General features: G+C 40.0%; 1 pseudogene; it reads right to left on the bottom strand.

Annotated features, from left to right (window-relative positions):
• Window positions 1–5,383: 5,383 nt before the first annotated feature.
• LOC120591223 (uncharacterized) lies at window positions 5,384–5,502 on the bottom strand (annotated as a pseudogene).
• Window positions 5,503–9,941: the final 4,439 nt, after the last annotated feature.

Here is a 9,941-nt window from a genome sequence, read left to right as displayed (position 1 = left end):
ACTTAACCAAATAAGTCTAAAGACAATATAATTTTGATACTCCCTAATCTCAATCATTATCCCTTGAATTAATACTTTATTTTTTATAAACATTTGTGGACTCAAATAAGACTATTTTTATTGGACTAAATAACATCAAAACGCATGAAAAGATTAATTCAGTTGATTCATGATGTTCTTAGTCTTCCCTTATCACAGTGATTATGTTCTTGACAATAAATTTTTACCAAAAATGATTTTATAATTAATGATAATATTGCACTGTAAGGCAGAATATTTATCAACAAACCTTGGAGAAATATCAATGACTAAATTATCTTGAGTTCTTAAAGTGAGCCGGATGCTATGTTTGTTAAGTGCTTAACATGGATTATAATAATCAATGCTCACAACATCCTTCTGAAAGTGGGCACTATTATCATCTCCATTTTACAGATGGTAAAAATGAGGCTTAAAGAGGTTTCCAGTTTTGTCCCAACTGGTACAGCTAATAACGTCCGAGATTCACAACGAAGTAGTCTGATTTGAGTCCTTCCCCTCTCTCTCAACATTTGACCCAATGAAGAGAGGGTGGAGTTGATAAGTCAGAAACCATTTCAAATTGACAATGGAAGGCACTAAATGACTTCCCAATGTATAAGGAGGTGGAAAGATGGGAAGGATTGCAGGCGGCACCAGTTACCTCCCGAAATTTTATTGGCTTAGAATATTGAATAAAGTTGGCATTCCATTTCTGACAAAATATCATTTGGTCTCAAGAGGAAAACAGTACTTTTCAGAGCATTTGCAAAACTTGCTCAGGTTTTTTAATTTATTGGCATTACCAAACATGCTAACTGAAGAGTAATTGTAATGAAAAAATCAGCATCAATTCAATTCCTCCTGTTATCTAACCATTTTCATTACGGTGTTTCTCAAAATGCTTAGGAATGCCAATACATATACTCTCAGAAACAAGCTGAACTAAGGTGAAGGCTAGATGTGACAAAAGAAGAGAAGCAACAGGCAGGATCAGAAGGAAGCGATGAGAGCTGGAGCCACGGCAAGAGGAGCTGAGATTCATTTTGCAGAGTAGGAAGCAACGTGTGCAGTTGGCATGTGCAGCTGTAAAGAGGAAATAATGTAAACATTTTAACAAGAAAGTTCCCTCAAATCCTTGAAAGCCTGTGTTTACCCTCTGAATGACCAAAGCCCATATAAAGATAACATTCACAACCAAGCCAGCAGTTTGCTATAAACTAGGCTGTGTGAGACATCCAAGCTAAGAAGACAGGAAGGTCAAGGGCCCATGGATCATGGTGACCCAAGCTCTTGCCATTGTGTACAAATGTTTCTTTATCTTCATTTTTTTCTTTTTGGGTGAAGACTGGTTTCATGACTGAAAACAGAACCGAAACTTGTAAATAATTTACAGCTTTTATTTCCATTTTTCTTATCCAAGGTCCATTTCCTTCAGAGTCTAGCAGCTCTGTGGTCATCTAGTTAATCTGAAAATCCAACATAACTGGTATGAGAATGGGGCCATATATAAAAGTGTAAACACCACACTTGGACCCAGAGGTTAAATTTGTTGGAGTGCTTAACCACTGTGCTTTCATGTCTCAGCCATTAAATAAAACACCACACATCCAAACTACCAAGTACCTATCAAGAATGAAAATACACTGTAAACCATAGGCTCTGGGGAAATGTAAGGTATCGCTTGTAGTTCAGTGGTTTCTAAACCCACTCTACATCAAAATCTCCAGGGGGTACCTGTCAAGCATATGCCAGGGCTCTTTCTCCAGAAATTCTGATTCAATGGGGTCAGAAGAGGAAACTACTTTTCACAAACCCCCCATATGCTGCTGGGATTTTAGACTGGCATTGGAGAATCACATGTGCAGTTGTTTTCCATACCCTCTCCTCCTCCCACTTTGCCTCATTCCCCTCTGCAAGGGCCTTTCCTTCTACCCAAATATATCTTGTAGTTGCTTCTATTCTTGTCCTTTGCACAATCTGGGCCTTCTTCCATGTTATATAGGCATGTCCTCCAACTTTACAACTACCAAATATATTCTCTCCTTTCCCCAAAAAGTATTTTACCTAGTACAATTAGTATAAATTAGGCATAAAATTTAAATTGAAGAGAAAATAGAAAAAAGTTGGGAAGACTATAAAGAGACCAGTGAAAAACTTTCAGTTTGCTTAGATATACATTTTAGAAGGAACAGTAAAAGTTACACAAGGGAAAGTTGCCTTATACACAAGGGGCTTACACTTAATCCAGAAGATCTAACCACCAGTTGACAGTGGACAGGAAAACATGATAATGACATCAGGATGTGATCATCAAAATCCAGACTGTAGGAAGCTCTAGAGTTTGCTAGTTTGAGTGGGAAAGAGAGAGAGAAAGAGAGAAAGAGAGAGAGAGAAAGAGAGAGGGAGGGAGGGAGAGAGGTGGGAGGAGAAAGACAGATGAATGAAAAGAGATTAAGAAATCTGTCGACGAGATGCAGTGTGGGGACTTATTTGGATCCTAGTTTGCACAAACGAGCTATAAAAACACTTTTTAAAAATGACTGGGAAAATTTGAATGCTGATTGAATATTAGTATTTAATAATATTAAAGAATTGCTGTCAATTTTTAAAGATAAATAATGGTATTGTAGTAATTTAAAAAGATAAAGGGAGCTTATTATTTAGAAATATCACTTTAATATTTATGGATGAAATGATATTATGTAAAGGATTTGCTTCAAAGTAAGCTAGTTGTGGGACTTAAGGATGAAACAAGATTGGCCATGAGTTGATTAGCATTGTAACTAGGTAATGCTCACATGGGGGTTCATTATATTATTTTTTCTTTGCAAGGCAATCCTAATACTAAGCATCTGAAGTTAGGTCAAATTTTAGTCCAAGGGTACAGTTCCGCAGAAGACTCCCCTCACTCCCCAGCCACAAGTTCCAGGGTCCCCAGGTCACCCATACTTCTGACCAACTGGTTACAAATTCAGGCGTTTCCACTACCTCTCAGATTCAGTGATTTTCTAGGATGACTCACAGAACTCAGGAAAATACTATACTTATGATTATAGTTTTATTATATAAAATACAACTCAAGACCAGCCAAATGAAGGGATGCATAGGACAAGGTCTGCGATAGTCCCCAATAAGAAGCTTCCATGTCCTCAGGATGCACATTGATATATAATTACCAACCAGGGAGTTCATCTAAGCTTCCATGTCCAAAGTTTTTATTGGGGTTTCATTATGTAGGCATGATTGATTGAATCACTGGCCACATGATTTAACTCAATCTACAGCCCCCCTCCCCAGAGGACAGAGAGTGGTTGATATGTGATTCAAAACCCCAACCTTCTAATCATCTAGCTGGTTTCTTGCATGGAGAGCACTTGTCCCGAGTCATATCATCAGTATAAACTCAAGTGTGGTCTGAGATCATATTATTGAGATTGAGCTTCACACATTTGTTGGAACCGGTTTAGCCTTACACATCTGTAAAACTGTAGTCTTCTTACCTGATACTGGAGCTTGGAGTCCGGATGGTGGACAATTAGGCAGGGAAGATGCATGTAAAGTGATGAAGATCAAGAACACACCAGAACCACAGCATGAGCTAGAACCCAGTGGGACTAGAGACCCGTGTCAGTTCATGCTGCCTCTGGTGTTGGTGGCTGGGGCCCTTCCTTATAGAACTAAACATATCCATCTTGCCTAGGAGGCAGAGAAGCTGAGGGAGGATCCAGGGAAAGGTAGAGCCTGTTCAGCTTCTGCTTCATGCCAATGAGGTGAGTCAGCAGATCAGCAACAATGTGTGTGAGCTAACAAACGGCTGCTGTTTCCCACCTGCCTTTCGAATCTCACAAGAATCTCCTTGTGGCCCAACATAACCAGAAACATACAAGAAATGAAATTCTGGGAAAAGTAGTTCGGCATAGCCAAATAGATACATTATAAAGCCACCACACCTAAAAAAAGTAAACATTTGCAGATCAGTCAATGCCTGGAAGTAATCATTTAAAGGCCAAGCTACTTCACAAAGAAAGCTGAGACATACATGGTAAACCCCATCCACCGCTGGAAACATATTTGCCTTGTCACACATTATTTTTCTCCCCCGTAGTATAAAAAAGTGAGACCTCTGACCAATTCTCCACCTGATCTGGATTCCATCCTTTTACACTCTCCCAAGGATCGTGTTCCATCAATTAAATTTTCATGTCTCTGTTTTAAAAATCTTCTGCTCTGACTCTGTGTCTTCAGTTCACTGAAAAAAATTTTTTCTCATGACTCTATAAATCCTTCTAACAAATATTCTTTCTTTCTCTATTGCATTACAGCCAAGTTTTGAGAATGAAAAATCTACTGGTGGTGACGTCACTTCTGTAATATGATTTTGCTATATTATTTGAGGATATTCAATTCTTCTATAAATAACAAGTGAAACTAACAAGTAGAACATCAGGTGAAACTCATAAAACATGTTGAGGAGTGATAACAAATGTGTCAAGTTAGAAACCTGTTAAGTTAAACACAAATAGCATAAACAGAACATACGTTTGGTAAACACAATGAAAAGAATGGAACAAACAAGAGTGCTACTTGAAGACAGGAAGGGATAGGACAAAGTAAACCTAAAATATTAATAAAGCACAGATCATGTATCATCCAGAATGACAGCTATGTCATCCTTAAATCAGTTACTGATTGGTGACAGCTATTCTTGCCCCATGTGACTTCTACCCAAGACACACAGGTCAATCCATAGCTCCTCAGCAGGTTATTGGTAAGTTTCAGCTGTGCCCAGGCTACTCGTTCCTCCACCTCTTTGAAAGAGCAAGAATGTGACCTGGCTCCAGTCACCTTCAGCCACCTGAGTCCCCTTGCTCACCCTCAACCCTTGACTTTATAACCACTCCATCAGCAGAGAATAATGATGAGAGAGAGGGAGAGGGAAAAATAGCTCTTCCACTCAAATTGTACCCTGTCCTCGGTGTGATACCTACTTCATTACTTTTCCTTTGCTGCTTGCTGTTTTAAATTTATTCAACAAACCTTGTTATTCAAGCATCTTAATTTGATCTCAGACTATCTATTTTGTGGCCTCTAGAATAGCCTGCCTGGTAGTGAGTTCAGAAGCAGGGTGACCAATCTATTCTAGTTTGCCCAGGACTTTTCCAGTTTTAACAATAAAAGTTCAGCGCCCTGGAAACACCCTCGGTCCTGGGCAAACAAGGACAGTTAATCATGCTACTTGGAAGTAACCATCGCAGCGAGTTCATTTCTTCCTTTTTTTTTTTTTAGTCGAGGCAACCCTTGGTTGACCTCAAAGATTGCAAGGACCTCCTCAGCTTACAATCCTTTATTTTTTTATTTTTTACACCTACAAAATCTGGTCTTCCTAGGTGGTCTCCCATCCAAGTACTAACCAGGCCCGACCCTGCTCAGCTTCCGAGATCAGGCAGGATCGGGCTTATTGAGGGTAGCATGGCCGTAGACAGCAAGTTCATTTCTTGCCACAACAATCTCCTTACCTCTCCCATACTTCTTCAGGGGTTGTAATCTGGTTTCTACTGAGACCACTCTACCAAAAACAATCGCACTAAGATTACTAGTTACGTCCATATTGTCAAATCAATCAGACACCTATTTTACTTTGTGAAGCAATAGATATTTTTACCACTTTTTCTTTCTTGAGACTCTTATTTCTCAGTTTCTACAACATGTCTTACATCATCTAGTTGCTTTCTGAAGTTAATGTGGACCGGATGGCCATCAAGTACCTAAAATTCAAAGAAACTCAAAACTGAACTTATCGTCTTCTACCAAAAATCTTACTTCCTGATCTCTCTACCTCTTTCCACTGTACCTCCAAACATCTAGCTACTCAAAACAGTGAATGATCCTCGACTCCTCTGCCCCACCACATGTGTTCCATGTTGGTTCCTTTAGGGTTCCTGGAACACTCACCAGCTGCTGCAAGTGTCCCACAAAAATCAGGCTACTATGCCATCTACTTGCACTTTCTCCCTTCACTTTCCACCCCACCTAACTTTATCCCTTATTTTCTTTCTCTTGGTTAAATTTGGATTGGCTTTGGACTATGTACCTAGGCCTTGATCTTACGTTATGTGTGGATGCTGTCTGGTCATTTCTCCTAAGTTCCTTTCACGTAGATCTGCAATGACATCCTAATCTTTTGTCAGAGGAAAAAAATCATAGAGTCACCCCTATTGTTGTTTTGACTTCCATTCTTCTCTTCCTGCGACAGCTGTCTCGCTTCACCATCTCATCCCTTCTTGACTGAAATGGTTCAGGAGCCACTAACTGGTCTTCAACTGCTAATATTTTCCACCCCCAAATACTTTCTCTCTATTGCTTTCAATTATCTTTTTTAAACACAAATCTTATTAAATCATGTCATTCTCCTGTTTAAGGCCCTTTCAAACTCCTAAGCTTGGCATTTAAAGCTCTTTATCTTCCCTTTATATTTCCTATCCTATCTCAGATTTTATGTTGTTTGTCCATGCCGGCGATTTGCAGTTCCTGGTGTGCCATGGTCATGTCTCATTTTATACATTATTAACTCTTTCTGATACTCCCTGCATTTTTCTCAACACCCACTCACTTGCCACCAACCAGCAACAGCCACCCATCCCACTGCCCCACAGGCCCCTCCTATCTCAGTATGGTCACCTCTTCCGTTAGCGCCACCCCTAGTCTGCTTTGGATGTCCCTGGTTGATGTCATCCTGAGCTTAGGTCACATTAACACTTACCAGACTCTCACAATCATATATTTTTAAAAAACAATCAAATTCCCCACTATACTGTGAACCTCTTGAGGTCTTGCATCTCCAGAACCTAACACAGCTTTTGGCCTATAGTAGGTTTTTCATGCATGCTCACTAAATGAGTAAACAAGTAAGGAACCTGACAAGGTAAAATGTATGAGAGACGTACCATTTGCATTCTGTCTTCTCACCTGTCTATTTGTTGTGGGCCATGTGCAAAGAGGGAGAAGAGATCCTGCTAGAAAATCTGGGAGGAATTGGAAAAAGATCTATATTTATGTCTCAGAAAACTATAGATGAATGCCCATCTAGTGGTAGCAACAAGGGTGAATCAAGATGGCATAGCCTAAGGGTTTTATGCATCTGGATGTTCTACTTGCCCTGGCTGCCTGAGGAGGGGGAGATAAGGTTTCCACAGTATGTTTGGCTTCTCCAGTATGTTCTTCTAATTCATTTGTTTTCTCAGTCCCAGTCTTCTAGATTGAGTTCAGGTCCTTCCAAGATCACGGGCCTCCCAGCAATAGAGGTTGGATGGTGGCATCCAGGCTGAACCGACACAAACACCAAAGTCCTCACCATCTTTTCCATAGCATTGTAATCAGGCACTGCCAAGCTCATGGTATTCAAGAACACTTGCTTCCTTGGAACCATGTCTTTGGCACTTAAGTATCTCTGCAGTAGACCCATAGTATATAGACATGCCACATTAATCTCCTTTCAAACCGAGGTGACAAGTAGGATTTTCTTTCACTTACGTAAAGGAAGAAATGGCTTTAGGGAACTACTTTTAGATTTGCCCAGTCTTGTGGAAATGATTACCAAATGTTTTAATTTTTAATGGAAAATCCAAAATTTTAAAAGGAAAGTATTTACAGTAAGATTAAGTCTCCCTCTCACCCCTAGCCCTTGGCTATCAAACTCCCACCTCGGCAGCAATCAGCTTCTTGGTGTCTTCCCAGTGGTGTTTGATTCATGTATATCTGCATGAATACCCATGCGTGCGCACATGTGTAGAACACACATTACAGATGAACAGATTTCTCAATACAATATGGACTCTTTTAAATTAAGGCCTCAAATTTCCATATCTTTTTCTCATTTCTGGCCTCCCTGACACAATGAAGGACACAGATTGGGGAAATGCCCTTGGCCCTGGTCCCCGCTTCCCATAACCCACACAGCTCCCAGTCTGTTGATCGGCATCTTTTCCATTAGTCAGGAGGTAACCCATTTTGCTGCGTACATCCAATTTAGCCCAGATGTAAAGAAAGTAGGGCAATGTCTTTGTATTTTCTAAATCAAACACATCTTTTCAAATTAAAAAAAATGTGTCACTGGAGAGTTTCAAAATCGAGGTCTGTTTTGAAATTTTCAAGCAAAGTGGCAAAGTGGGGAAGATGACAGACATCTGGAACACAGGTGAGAAAAAAGAAAAAAATCACAACAAAAACCATATTCATACAAAGATGGATATATAACCCCCCAAAAAATGATAAGCAAGAATACTAACATTTTTAATCCCTATGATTGTGGAGTAGAAATGCTTATTTTTCATCTCTTTGAAATGACCTTGTGTTTCCTCTTTGTAATAATTTGATTACATCTATTTATCTTCCATTTCACTTTATTCACTCAGCTCTCAGTCAGTCCTGGCAGCTTGAAGGCCCAGACTGGATTTGCACATCTTTCCATGTGACCATCGTGGACCGGCAATAGGTTTGCCTTCATCCCTTCCCTGAGGAGCACATGATGAATTTGCTTCAGATCAGCCAGCCAACAACTCTTCATGGATTGCCCACTTTGCAGTGGCAAGCCCTGTAGATAAAGGGAGGTTCCTGCTCTACTTGGGCTGATGTTATGTGAAAAGATTGAGGCTATAGACTCTTTTTGTCTTTTAACAATGAAAGAAATAGACAGACTCACTAATAAGATTGAAAAAAAAAGGACGTGGTTCCATAGTGCAGCAGTTAGCATGTCTGCTTTACACGCAGAAGGTCCAGGGTTCACACCCCAGTGGAGCCAGTCTGTGGTCTACGGCCATGCCACTCTGAACAAGCCCAATGTCTGATCTTGGAAGCTAAGCAGGTTTGGGCCTGGTTAGTTAGTATTTGGTTGGGAGACCACCTAGGAAGACTGGGTGCTGTAGGCATTAAAAAAAAAAGATTGAAAAAAAAAGTTATAAGAATGTGATATGGTTCAAGAAGGAGTGTGTGGCAACAACTCTCCCCACACATACCCCAGCCCACCTGTCTCCCACTCTCTTAGAGCTGGGAGCTAAGACCTGAAATGAGGGTAGAGAGAGAGGCTGAGACACACATCTTTTGTGCTTGGTAAGTTTCTCAGAATCGCTGATTAAAGTTTGCCATTAGATTATTTTCTGAGATTGTTCTGTTGATTTACATGAATGTAGGAATTGTTCCCTATTTGCTTCTCTGTTTAAAGAATCTTGTCTCTTTGCATTTACATTCAAGGTTTGGGCCCCAAAGTTGTAAATATATTGTATAGGGAAAAGAGAGAGGAAAGGTACTGAACTCAAGGGCAATTCAAAAATAAAGGGAAAAGCTCTTGAATTGGGGAGAGAGAGCCAATCTCACTCTCTGACAGTAAGGATGAGGAGAAGGAGGCCTCGGAGGCGAGAAAGAGCCTGGAGTAGGAGGCTGGTTCTGCTATGACTGGCTGTGACACCTCAAGGCACACTTGAGAGATAACGGGCTTTAGTCTTCTAATCTGAGAAGTGGGAGTTTCTCTCTCAATATGCCTTTCAACAAATAAACCCTAATCTGGTAGGGACCTAACATAGATAATATACTGAATTTCTTTAACTGTCTCTAAAATAAGCAGGAAATCTTGAATATTTTCAAATATAACTTTTAAAATCAAGGCTTTGCACTTTTTTAAAATGTGTTTGCTTGAGTTCTTAGCTACGTAATTGGCCGGTTTGAAGGCAAACACTGGTAATGCTGTGAAAACAAGCATCACAGTCAGAGAAGCATTTTTTTAAAAAACTGTCTTTAATCTCTTCAGTGAGCTGTTAATACATCAGCCATAACTTCAGCACAGCTACAGAGCACAGCTGTGTTAGGATTCTGGCAAAGGGAGAGAACTAACTAGCACTCAAAATGTTAGGCAGTATAACACTTCTAGA

The sequence above is a fragment of the Pteropus medius genome, unplaced genomic scaffold, assembly GCF_902729225.1.
Source record: "Pteropus medius unplaced genomic scaffold, Ma_sr-lr_union100, whole genome shotgun sequence".
Classification (NCBI taxonomy): Eukaryota; Metazoa; Chordata; class Mammalia; order Chiroptera; family Pteropodidae; genus Pteropus; species Pteropus medius.
The sequence above is the reverse complement of the archived record's forward strand: the minus strand, read 5'-3'. Positions and strand labels throughout refer to the sequence as shown.